Source organism: Physeter macrocephalus, chromosome 13 (assembly GCF_002837175.3).
Source record: "Physeter macrocephalus isolate SW-GA chromosome 13, ASM283717v5, whole genome shotgun sequence".
NCBI classification, from domain to species: Eukaryota; Metazoa; Chordata; class Mammalia; order Artiodactyla; family Physeteridae; genus Physeter; species Physeter macrocephalus.
Window position 1 is genome coordinate 33,099,405 of NC_041226.1, and position 10,514 is coordinate 33,109,918.

Consider the following 10,514-nt stretch of genomic DNA (forward strand, 5'->3'; position numbering starts at 1 on the left):
CTATGAAAATTGTTAAACTTGCCACTAATAAAGTTAAAATCAAGTTCTCCATTTTCTAAATTATTGTAAAAGATAAGAGTATACATTTTGTATGCAGTAGAACACAAAAAAGGACAAACAGCTTGGCTAAAAGAGGCATAAAATTAACATAAGTCAGAGCCATAAAAATAATTAGAATCAATTACAATAAAGTTAAATTCAAGATGAATCATACGGTTCAAACAAAAATACCCTCCCTCAGGCCTTGGAATAGTTCTAAATGACTATTTTTTCAGAGGAAATACAGTATAAAATACATGACTGTATAGAAAATTTTAAAAAACAAAAGACTGTAATAATACTGTCCAGTCTTCTTGATGTACAGAGATGCTAAAATTGTAAATGAAGTAATAGGGAACAGAGGAAAGTCAAATCTACATGCCCTTAGCTTATTTCCCCTTCTTTTTGATAGTTCAGCAGAGAATTGGCTGAGGAGACCTGAATCCCCTCAAAGGAAGAACAAACAGCTATCAGCCACGACTTTCCAGGGGTCCCCTTTTCTAGAAAGGTCCCTTCTAGATCAAAGAGCTTCCATTCTTACACACTCACATAGATTATCCCTCACCCTGTGGGTGAATACACAGGGCAAGGCCACAGCTAGGCTTCCATCTACTGACACATGAGCCTCCTTGTACTAAGAGCCTGCTATGCTCCCCTAAATTGTGGAACAGTGAGACTCTGGGTGATCTGCCTGTGCGGTACTCTTCTCTGCTAGTAAATTTCCTCCCATGTTAACTCTACTCTTCGTTTGATAATAATGTCCATGATTTTTTTGCACAACAGGAATAGAAGTTAACAATTTATTATGCCGAAGGACATTCATCTGAGTAATGAAAAGTGGATTAAGTTTATAAAATTGATTAACATCCTTGTCACATAAAAGGATAAATAACAAAAATTTGTGCTATCCCTTTAATGGGATGGCAAAAAGGCATTTGATAAAATATGTCCATTTATAATTATAACCCTCTAAAAAAGACAAAAAGGATGGGTTCAGAGAGTTTATTTCAAAACAACATCTAGTATCATACTCAGTGGGGAAAGTGCTAAAGTCTTTTCCTTTCAAATCAGTAGCAAAGGAAATAAGATTTCTATCTAACTCAAAACTAGTGATATTTAAGAAATTCTTAACAATTTCACAATTTATAAACCAAAAATAAGTGAAACCATAACAGAAAGAAAGAGGAAATTTTTTTTAGTTGTAGAAATTAGTATGCAGAAGCTCTAGAAAAGTAACCAATTGAAAAATAGAATTCATAGAGGAATTCAGCAAAGTGGAAGAGTAAAAGTTAGATTAAAAACAAATCAGTTCCAATTCTATATACCAAATTCAAGATTTCCCATTAGAAATAGCAACAAAAATTAAATAGGAATTTTCCAAATGAGAAAAATAAATGATCTAGAGCAGCTGTCCCCAACCTTTTTGGCACCAGGGACAGCTTTCGTGGAAGACCATTTTTCCACGTACGGTGGGCGGGGATGGTTTCGGGATGATTCAGGCGCATTACATTTATTGTGCACTTTATTTCTATTATTATTACACTGTAGCATATAATGAAATAATTATACAACTCACCATAATGCAGAGTCAGTGGGAGCCCTGACCTTGTTTTCCTGCAACTAGTTGGTCCCATCTTGGGGTGATGGGAGACAGTGACACCCGAAGTGTGTTGTTTATGTCCAGTCTACTCCATAATCTCGTTTTGGTTGCTGTCACTGCAGAAAAACCTGCCTCACAAAGATAGGATGTTGGAAATGGAAGCAGGCTTTTCAGTGCTTTTGTGGCAATCTCAGGATATTCTGCCTTGACTTTTATCTAGAATGTATGGAGATTTGAAGTTGTCTCAAACATACTTTTGAGGGCACCGTCATTTGTGATCTCAAGCACTTCATCCTCTTCTAGCACGGACAAAGTCGATTCACCTGACTTATTCACCAATTGGTCACGGATCCATTTCTTCCCAGTTTGGGGGACTTTTGTGGTTGGGAAGTAATGCTCAAACACTTCTGAAAGCTGAGATAGGTGATCATGAACCAGATGGGAGAAAAAAAGCCCTGGCTCAGTCTCTTTCAAAATCTCTGCTCATGTTTGAAACATGTCAAAAATCCCAATGTTCACTTGTCGCCCCCAAAATTCCAGTTTGGCTTTGAATGCAGCCACTTTATCTGCCGACTTGAACACAGTCGTCATTCTCCCCTGAAGTGACAGATTGAGTTCATTGAGCAGGTTGACTATGTCACACAAGAAAGCAAGTTTTTTGGCCCATTCTGTGTCACTGAAATGTGCTGCCAGTGGTGACTGTTCTTCTAAAAGAAATTTCTGGAGCAGCTCTCATAACTCAAAAACTCTGGCCAGTGATCTACCTTTAGAAAGCCATCTCACTTCTGTGTATAAGAGAAGACGTGTGTGCTCTGCGTCCTTCTCCTCACAGAGCTGTGTGAACAGACGTGAGTTAGGGGCATGTATTTTAATGTGGTTGATAATTTTAATCACATCCTGCAAAACGTTATTAAGTTCAGGTGACATTTTTCTGCTAGCCAGCATTTCTCTTTGGATGACACAGTGTGTAGACTCACATTCCGGAGCGACCTCTTTGACCCGAGCAGTGAAACCAGAAAGCTATCCAGTCATGGCAACCACTCCATCTGTGCATACACTGACACAAAATGACCAATTCAGTTTTCCTGCTATGTAATCATTCAAAGTCTTGAGTCGTTTTGCAGCTGCGTTGTTGGCTGGCAACAAAAGTACACATAACATATTCTCATTCACATCCTCCTGAAAAATATATCGCACAGAAACAAGCATTGTTGCCTTGTTGTCAACATTGGTAGACGCATCAACCTGGATTACATACCATGGTTACTCATTAATCCTCTCTAACAATTGTGCTTCAATGTCTTCTGCTATTTCATCAATTCGTCTAGTTACGTACCACGGTGCTAGCCGAAAAAGAACATGTGCCACCTTTTGAACTGCAGCCTCTCCTGAAAGTTCAGAACAAATGTACTTAGCAGCAAGCAGGATCAACTCTTCACCAATAGTAAACAGCTTCTTAGCTTTAGCAATGCAGTTAGCCACTAAGAATTATGCTCTCAATGAAGACACATTTGATGAAGTGGTGGTCTTCAATAATTGCTTATGTTCTTCCTGTTCATGTTTTTTTTTTCTTTTGAAGAACTCCAAAGGCTTGTCTTTTAATGCAGGGTGCTTGGTGTCCCATGTGGCGAAGCAGCTTTGAACGTTTCATGGCTCCGTTGGATAGCCAGTCGCCACATATTATACAAAGCAGGCTTGGAGAATGTGAATCACCTGTTGCAAGGAACCTGTAATTGAAGTAGTACTCTTGGTATTTTCTTTTAAATGCAGCTTTCTTTTTGTTGGCAGTCTTAGAGTCTTGGGCTGTCTCATCGTTGGGTCTTTCCCCCTTTTCAAAGAAGCTCTCCAGCGACATATGTTTTTTATTCATTTTGGCTAGGGTTAGCTTGTGGGCTTACCAAAACAGTGGCTGAGACAAGTGCGCAGTGCAGGAAAGAGGCATGGACAGAAGTGGTAAATAAAATAATGGGCAGGTCACGTGTGAACTAAGTGTCAGATTCTGACTTAAAGCCTGCCACCCATGCAGCTGTACAACTGAAGTACCTCAACTCACTTGCCACTATAAGCCATGGCCCGGGGTTTGGGGACCCCTGATCTAGAGACAAAACTGAAAAAAAAAAAAGAAAACTAACACATTTATATCTAAGGAAAAAAAGTGTATCCATTGTTTTTTTATACTTCTCAATAGTGTCAAGATTTTAAATATTCCAAAATTATAGGTTTAATGTGACTGGAATAAAATTGTAACAGGATCCATTTTGAATATTGAGGAAATAATTTAAACCCTATCTGTTAGAATATCTGGTGAGAACCTCTTTGAAATGTTTCAAAAAAAAAATAGCAAACCATATATTTAAAACAAATTATATGATTATAGTAATTAAAACATTGGTCTACTTTTATACAAATAAGCATACAGATTATTGTAAAAGAGAAGGTGACTGAAAAGGAATTATATTTACATATATGATAAAAGAGGCATCACAAGTCAAGGAATAATGAAAGGATCATCCAATAAATGGACATGGGGGGGCGGGATTCATGCATATCTTCAGTTTATACCACACAACATAATTTATTCCTGATGAATTACAAAGTTAACTTTTAGTAAAGAAGATCAGAGAAAATTGATCTGAATATTTATCCATTTTTGAAGAGATACTGATTTTTCTAATTAAACAAACACAAAAAGAGGAAATAATCCTACATTTAACTCAATAAAAATAAAAACTTTTCATGTGAAAAAGTTAATAGGCTCTGGAAGGTAAATAAAGATTGGGTTCAAATTTACTAAGAGGTAATATCTTTATAAACCTCACTATTGTTTTAATTTGCATTTAAAGATCACCACTTTCTTGCATGTTTACTTAATAGTTGTAATTCTACCCTATGTCTTACCTGTTTGTTTACTTTACCATGTGTCTGTTAGAGTCCTAATATTTTTCTAATCATTTCACACTTGTGAAAAATATTTTTAATAAATAGAACAAAACAGGTAATACTTTTAGTGTACAGAATTAGACAAGCACCAAGCACCCTAGTTATCAAAGAAATGTAAGCCAAAGCTACAGTGAAAACTGTTTACTTGCTAAATTAGCAAATTTTTTGAAAAGATTAACCCCCAAAATTGGCTTGGGTAAAATAGAAATTTTCTCTCATTCAAATTTGGTAACAGAGGAAGTTGGAAATTACAATTAGGAGAACAATTTATAATTATAAGCACTACTTATAAATTGTTAGAAAAATTTTAATGATAATAAGCTCATATCTAAAAACAAGTAAACAAACAATCCCAAAATATTGAGAGGCTATTTAAAACTTTTCTAAATGGGCTGTAGATTCAGCAGCGCAGGTATGAGAAAGCAAATTACAGCACTAACACAGGAAACTCAGTACTGTCATTAAAATGATGATTATGAAGGTTACATAACAGCATGGAAATACTTATGATAATTTTATCATAGGAAAACACAAAAGCAAAATACAAAATGAGCATAGTAGCAAAAGAAAAAAAATGGAAAGAAATGCACTAAATCAAAAAACCTATTAGTTTATTTTCAAACAATTAAAAGAAAGTCCAATTCCTTTAAGTTACAAACTTACAGTTGCTACTCACTAATTAAAAGTATTCAGGTCTATTGAACTGATTCCACTCCATTCCTCATCCAAAAATAAGACACACCTTACTCCCGCCTCAGGTGGGACTGGAACTTGGGGCCTGGGGAGGGAGGATTACTTAACTCTATTTCCTGCCCCTCTCCCTAGATTGCTAACTTGGGACTGAGGTTCCTCTGCTCTTGGTGTCCCTTCACCCTCGGAAGAGGTCCTCTTAGACAGAATAACTTTTTGAATAGATTTGACTTTTTAGAGCAGTTTTATATACATATCAGATTTGAGTGGAAGGTACAGAGATTTCCCATTTACCCCCTGCCCCCATGCTTGCATAGCCTCCCCCCATTATCAACATCTCCCACCAGATGGTACGTTTGTTACAATTGATGAACCTACATTGATACATCATTATCACCCAGAGTCCACAGCTCACTCCTGGTGGTAAACATTCTGTGGGTCTGGGCAAATGTGTAGCAACATGTATCCATCATTATAGTATCACACAGAGTAGTTTCACTGCCCTAAAACTATTTGTGCTCCACCTATACATCCCTGACTCCTAATTAGGCAGAATTTTTTCTTCTTTTTTGGCCCTGCGGTGTACAAGGCTTGTGGGATTTAGTTCCCTGGCCACGGATTGAACCTGGGCCACAGTAGTGGTAGCACTGAGTCCTAACCACTGGACCACCAGGGAACTCCCAAATTAGGCAGAATTTTATTCAGCAATTTCTCTTTGTGGCCCCATGTGGTCCACTGGAAATGCATCCTCATCCTTTGCCCCATGGGGATTGCAGTTACCAAGAGTGGCACTCTACTCCTGTGCCTTGTTCTTGGGCTTGAGACATGAATGGAAGGAAGCCACCAAGAGCACTCCGAGCTGCTGGAAGCCCACCCCTCCTGACTTGAGGTGAAGGAGGCAGCATCATCCCTCCCCTCTCTAGGAGGCTGGGAGCCACACGAGGTAGCTTCTCTCTCCAGAGAGTTCTTGAAAGTCACTCTCTCTCCATTTTCTTCATCCATTTACATTCTTGAAACAAATGGTCGAGGGTTTGAGAGCTATTAGGATCTTGGGCCACCACTCTGAGCATTCCTCTTAGGTTTCATCAGGTCCTTTAATTTTAACAAGCTGTCTCAAACTCATAAATAGCACAGAGAAGCCTGACAGGTCCTAAATGGTCACTTCAATTTATTTTAGTCATTAAAAATAAACTTCTAAGTAATGAAAACAAGAAAAGATAACTCAATCAGGAATTGAAACTTCAAGATCTTCTGGAGCACCTACTACTTTTATGCCTTGGTCAGTCATGCCTTAAGCTTAACCCCTGCTGCCTGCACCTCCATCCCTTTTCCATTTCCCTATCTCCCTCCCTCCCCATCTACTTCCTGAGCTTCTGTTCCTTCATCTGAAATTGGAATAATAAATAATAGCTGTTCTACTTCTTCAACAGGATGTTATCATAAGCAGATAATTTGTTTACTACAAATATTATAGCAACATAAGCTAGCCTTATTATAACAATTAGATATTTCCTAAATAGAAACATGCCAATGTATTCTGTTTTCTTCTTAATATGTGTGAATTGCTTTGCTCTTGGAAGTGGGTGGAATGATCAGTAGTGAAATAATCAGAAGTGAAAACCAAAGTCAAAATTTACTGTTACAACTGACTCATTCAGTCTTATCAGAATATCCACCAAGCATTAAAAAACAAAACAAGACAAATTACCTGTTAACATTTGAAAAAAAAAATGACAACTTCTGAGAGTTGTGTTTTTTTAACCAAAATTAGCAAAAATGAGACGTAAGTTATCTGAAAACAAAAGCACCTCAAAGCTTTTCTTTTAATGAGCATAAAAGATATATTGCTGGAGTTAGACACTTCAAAAACTATTGAAATGAGTTTAGTGTTAAAAGAAGTTTTGCTTTGAAGATTACTGCTTTTATTCAGATTCAGATGAAATTGTTTATTTTAGCTAGACAATGAATTTCTTCCTTAAGAGTAATTTCCCTGTGAAGTAATTTTTATCTGTGGCAATTTATACCTAACGTTAGAACAGAATGGTAATAGAGGCAATTTGTTCTAGGTTTTCCTGGGGTGGTTCCCTCAAGCTGGGAATCCTTGAATACCCAATAAAGTGCTAGGGTAACTGAGGGCAGAAGAAGTAAAAGCTTGACCCCTGCTGCCTGCACCTCCATCCCTTTTCCATTTCCCTATCTCCTTCCCTCCCCATCTGCTTCCTAATAGCGCTGCTCTAGGTATGGATATGAGCATTGCAATAAGTGTTAAGAAGAACCTCCATTCTAAGGGGTCTTCAATTCATTGGAGAGCAAATGTTTTGGGGCAAAGTGGCCTCTGGAGCTCCTTGCCTGTTAAAATCTCACTCCCCCACACCCCACCGCCCCTTGGAAGTAGACCATTCAGTCAGCAAATAGATTTGCCTTGTTTACAGCGTTCACTCACAAGGCATCAGCCCTGCCTTTCCTGCACTCTCATCTTGATTTATGCAGACACCTTTGTAAAACAGCATAACAAAACAAAGTAGCATTTTTATTCGGGTAGATTTAAGCAAAGCAAATATTGAAAGCTGATAATGGTATACCCCCAAATATTTCCTAATAATATTTCCAGTGATGGGGAAATTATATATAATATGTGTAAATATACATATACATACATACATACACATATCTTTGGAAGAGATATATATCTTCAGATAAAGATTAATAAAATAATTTTGAAATGGGAGTTAAATAACAATAGTATTAGTAATGAAGTATGATAGTTCAATGGAACATGGAAATGTTTAGAGTGGTTTTGACAGAATTACACAATTTTAATATTAAAAAGTCATTCAAGGGCTTCCCTGGTGGCGCAGTGGTTGAGAGTCCGCCTGTCGATGCAGGGGACACAGGTTTGTGCCCCAGTCCGGGAAGATCCCACATGCCGCGGAGCGGCTGGGCCCGTGAGCCATGGCCGCTGAGCCTGCGCGTCCGGAGCCTGTGCTCCGCAACGGGAGAGGCCACAACAGTGGAGGACCGCGTACCGCAAAAAAAAAAAGTCATTCAAAATTATCCTCACATCTTGCACATTAGGACCCTGAATGATGAAAATCAGAACAAGAGTTGAGGTCTCTTCACTCCTGGCCCATCGCCTGTATGTGTGTGTGTGTGTGTGTGTGTGTGTGTGTGTGTGTGTGTGTGTGTGTATGTGTTTTACACAAGATCACACACTTCTTAGGTTTTGTTATAAATCTTATTGGGAAATATTTGTTGAAATTGTCAACTTGAGACCTAACTGGTCCATTGTAACTCCGTTAAGAATCAAGAGAGATGAACAAGAGCGAAGGTGCCTGGTTCCTTCCTCCTGCTAACCGCATCTTCCCCATAGTATAACTGCTGACACCCGTCTTGGTCCCTTCACCACCTCAGGAGTCTCGGCTCAGAGTTTTGACATGAACTAGAGGACCCCATTTTCCCTTCAAGTTGTAGCACTAGCTACTCCAGCCACCTAATTGCTGGGTGTGCTTCACTGCTTTACTCCCTGCTCCTCAACCACTGTATCCCCTAAGTCTGGCTAAGCATGTAGGCCTTGGCCCCTGTGTTCTGGAATCAGCCAAATAAGTTTCTCCACAGAAAAAACAAACCTCAGCTTCTCATTAGTGGTCCCACTGCCATTCCCATAAAGAATGCAGCTTCTTAGAGTAACTGGGCCAGGTGCCACCTAAACACCATGATTGCCATCTCACAGGGGCAGGGGACCTCTGTGCTGCCGCCCACATGTTGCTACTCTACCCAGGGATTGAGACACTCCTGGTACTTCAGGCTAGAGATACTCACTAAACAGGAAACTTTGGGTCCTGAGGGAGATTCATCCTTAAATCCTGAGGAGAAGCCCAAGTCTCCAAGGCAATTTGATTTTCCCTCCTGATATGAGAGACGTGGCCCAATACACAACAGAGGCCCTATGAAAGGCCATCACCCTGAGGGAACTTAAATCCTTCAACTCAGAATGCCACGCTTACTCTTCTCCCCTCCCCCACCCACCTTCCGCTCAGCCCTGGAGCCCAAGGAATAGTCTACTGAATGAATATTTACAAATCTCTTTGTTCAACTAAGTTCTTCATGTGATAATGGTATAAAATTGGCTTCAGGAATAATAAACAGCCATTTTAAGTAAATATTTTTTTCATTTATATGTCAGATGTATTTTGATATCTCTTTTCATTATTTACTTATGTATTCAGAAATTTTGCACAAATAATATGAAATTATACATTGGGCAAACGAAGAGAAATTAAACCTAAAACTAGAACCACATTTAGTTTGTTACCAGGGGAAATAAAGGAAATCAAGTCTTAGGAATCAAATCCCCTGAATTTAAACTCCAACTCTACCTAAACTTTGCTCTGTGACCTGGGCAAGCTATTTAACTTAACTGAACCTAGTTGTTGTCAAGTGTAAAGTGGAGATAATAATAGTACCTACTGCACGGAGTTGTTCTGTAAATAAGTTGGTGCATGAAAAATATGTAGCACACTATCTGGCATGCATGAGCTTGTAGGAAATGTGCACTACATTTCTAAAAAGAGCACGGAGGCAAGTATTTCAATTATAAAGAAAAGGCTGTTAAGTAAACAATCCAAATGTCCTTCAGTGCTTGAATGATTTAAAAAATTGTGGTCCATCATATGGAATACTACTCAGCAATAAAAAAGAATAAACTATTGATAGAAACAACAATGTGATCGATCTCGAAGGAATAATGCTGAGTAAAAAAGCCAACCATGACATTCTTGTAATGACAAAATAATAAAAATGGAGAAAAGACTAGAGCTTTCCAAAGGTTAGGGGAGGACAAGGAAGTAAAGTGACTGGCTATAAAAAGATAGCAAAAGAGATACTTGTGATGTGAATATTCTGTATCTTGACTGTGGTGGTGGTCACACAAATCTACAGATATGATAAAATTGCAGAGAACTAAATACACACATTGACACACAAATGAGTCCGTGTAAGATTGATGAGATCTGAATAAGTTCTGTAGATTGTATCAATGTCAATTTCCTGGTTGCAGTATTGTACCATAATTATGCAAGACCTTGCCTTTGGGGGAAATTGAGTGAAAAGTCCATGGAATCTCTGTATTATTTTGTGCAACTGTATGTGAATCTACAGTTATCTCAAACCAAAAAGTTTAAAGAATGAAAAATGCTAAAATAATTTTCTGGGGCTCCCCTTTGGTCTTTTGTTATTCAAAAAGGAA

General features: G+C 38.4%; 1 non-coding gene across 1 annotated transcript; it reads right to left on the minus strand.

The window, feature by feature from the left end:
* Nucleotides 1–5,873: 5,873 nt before the first annotated feature.
* TRNAG-ACC (transfer RNA glycine (anticodon ACC)) lies at nucleotides 5,874–5,945 on the minus strand. The gene has a single exon. It is a non-coding gene; the product is annotated as a tRNA-Gly (tRNA).
* Nucleotides 5,946–10,514: the final 4,569 nt, after the last annotated feature.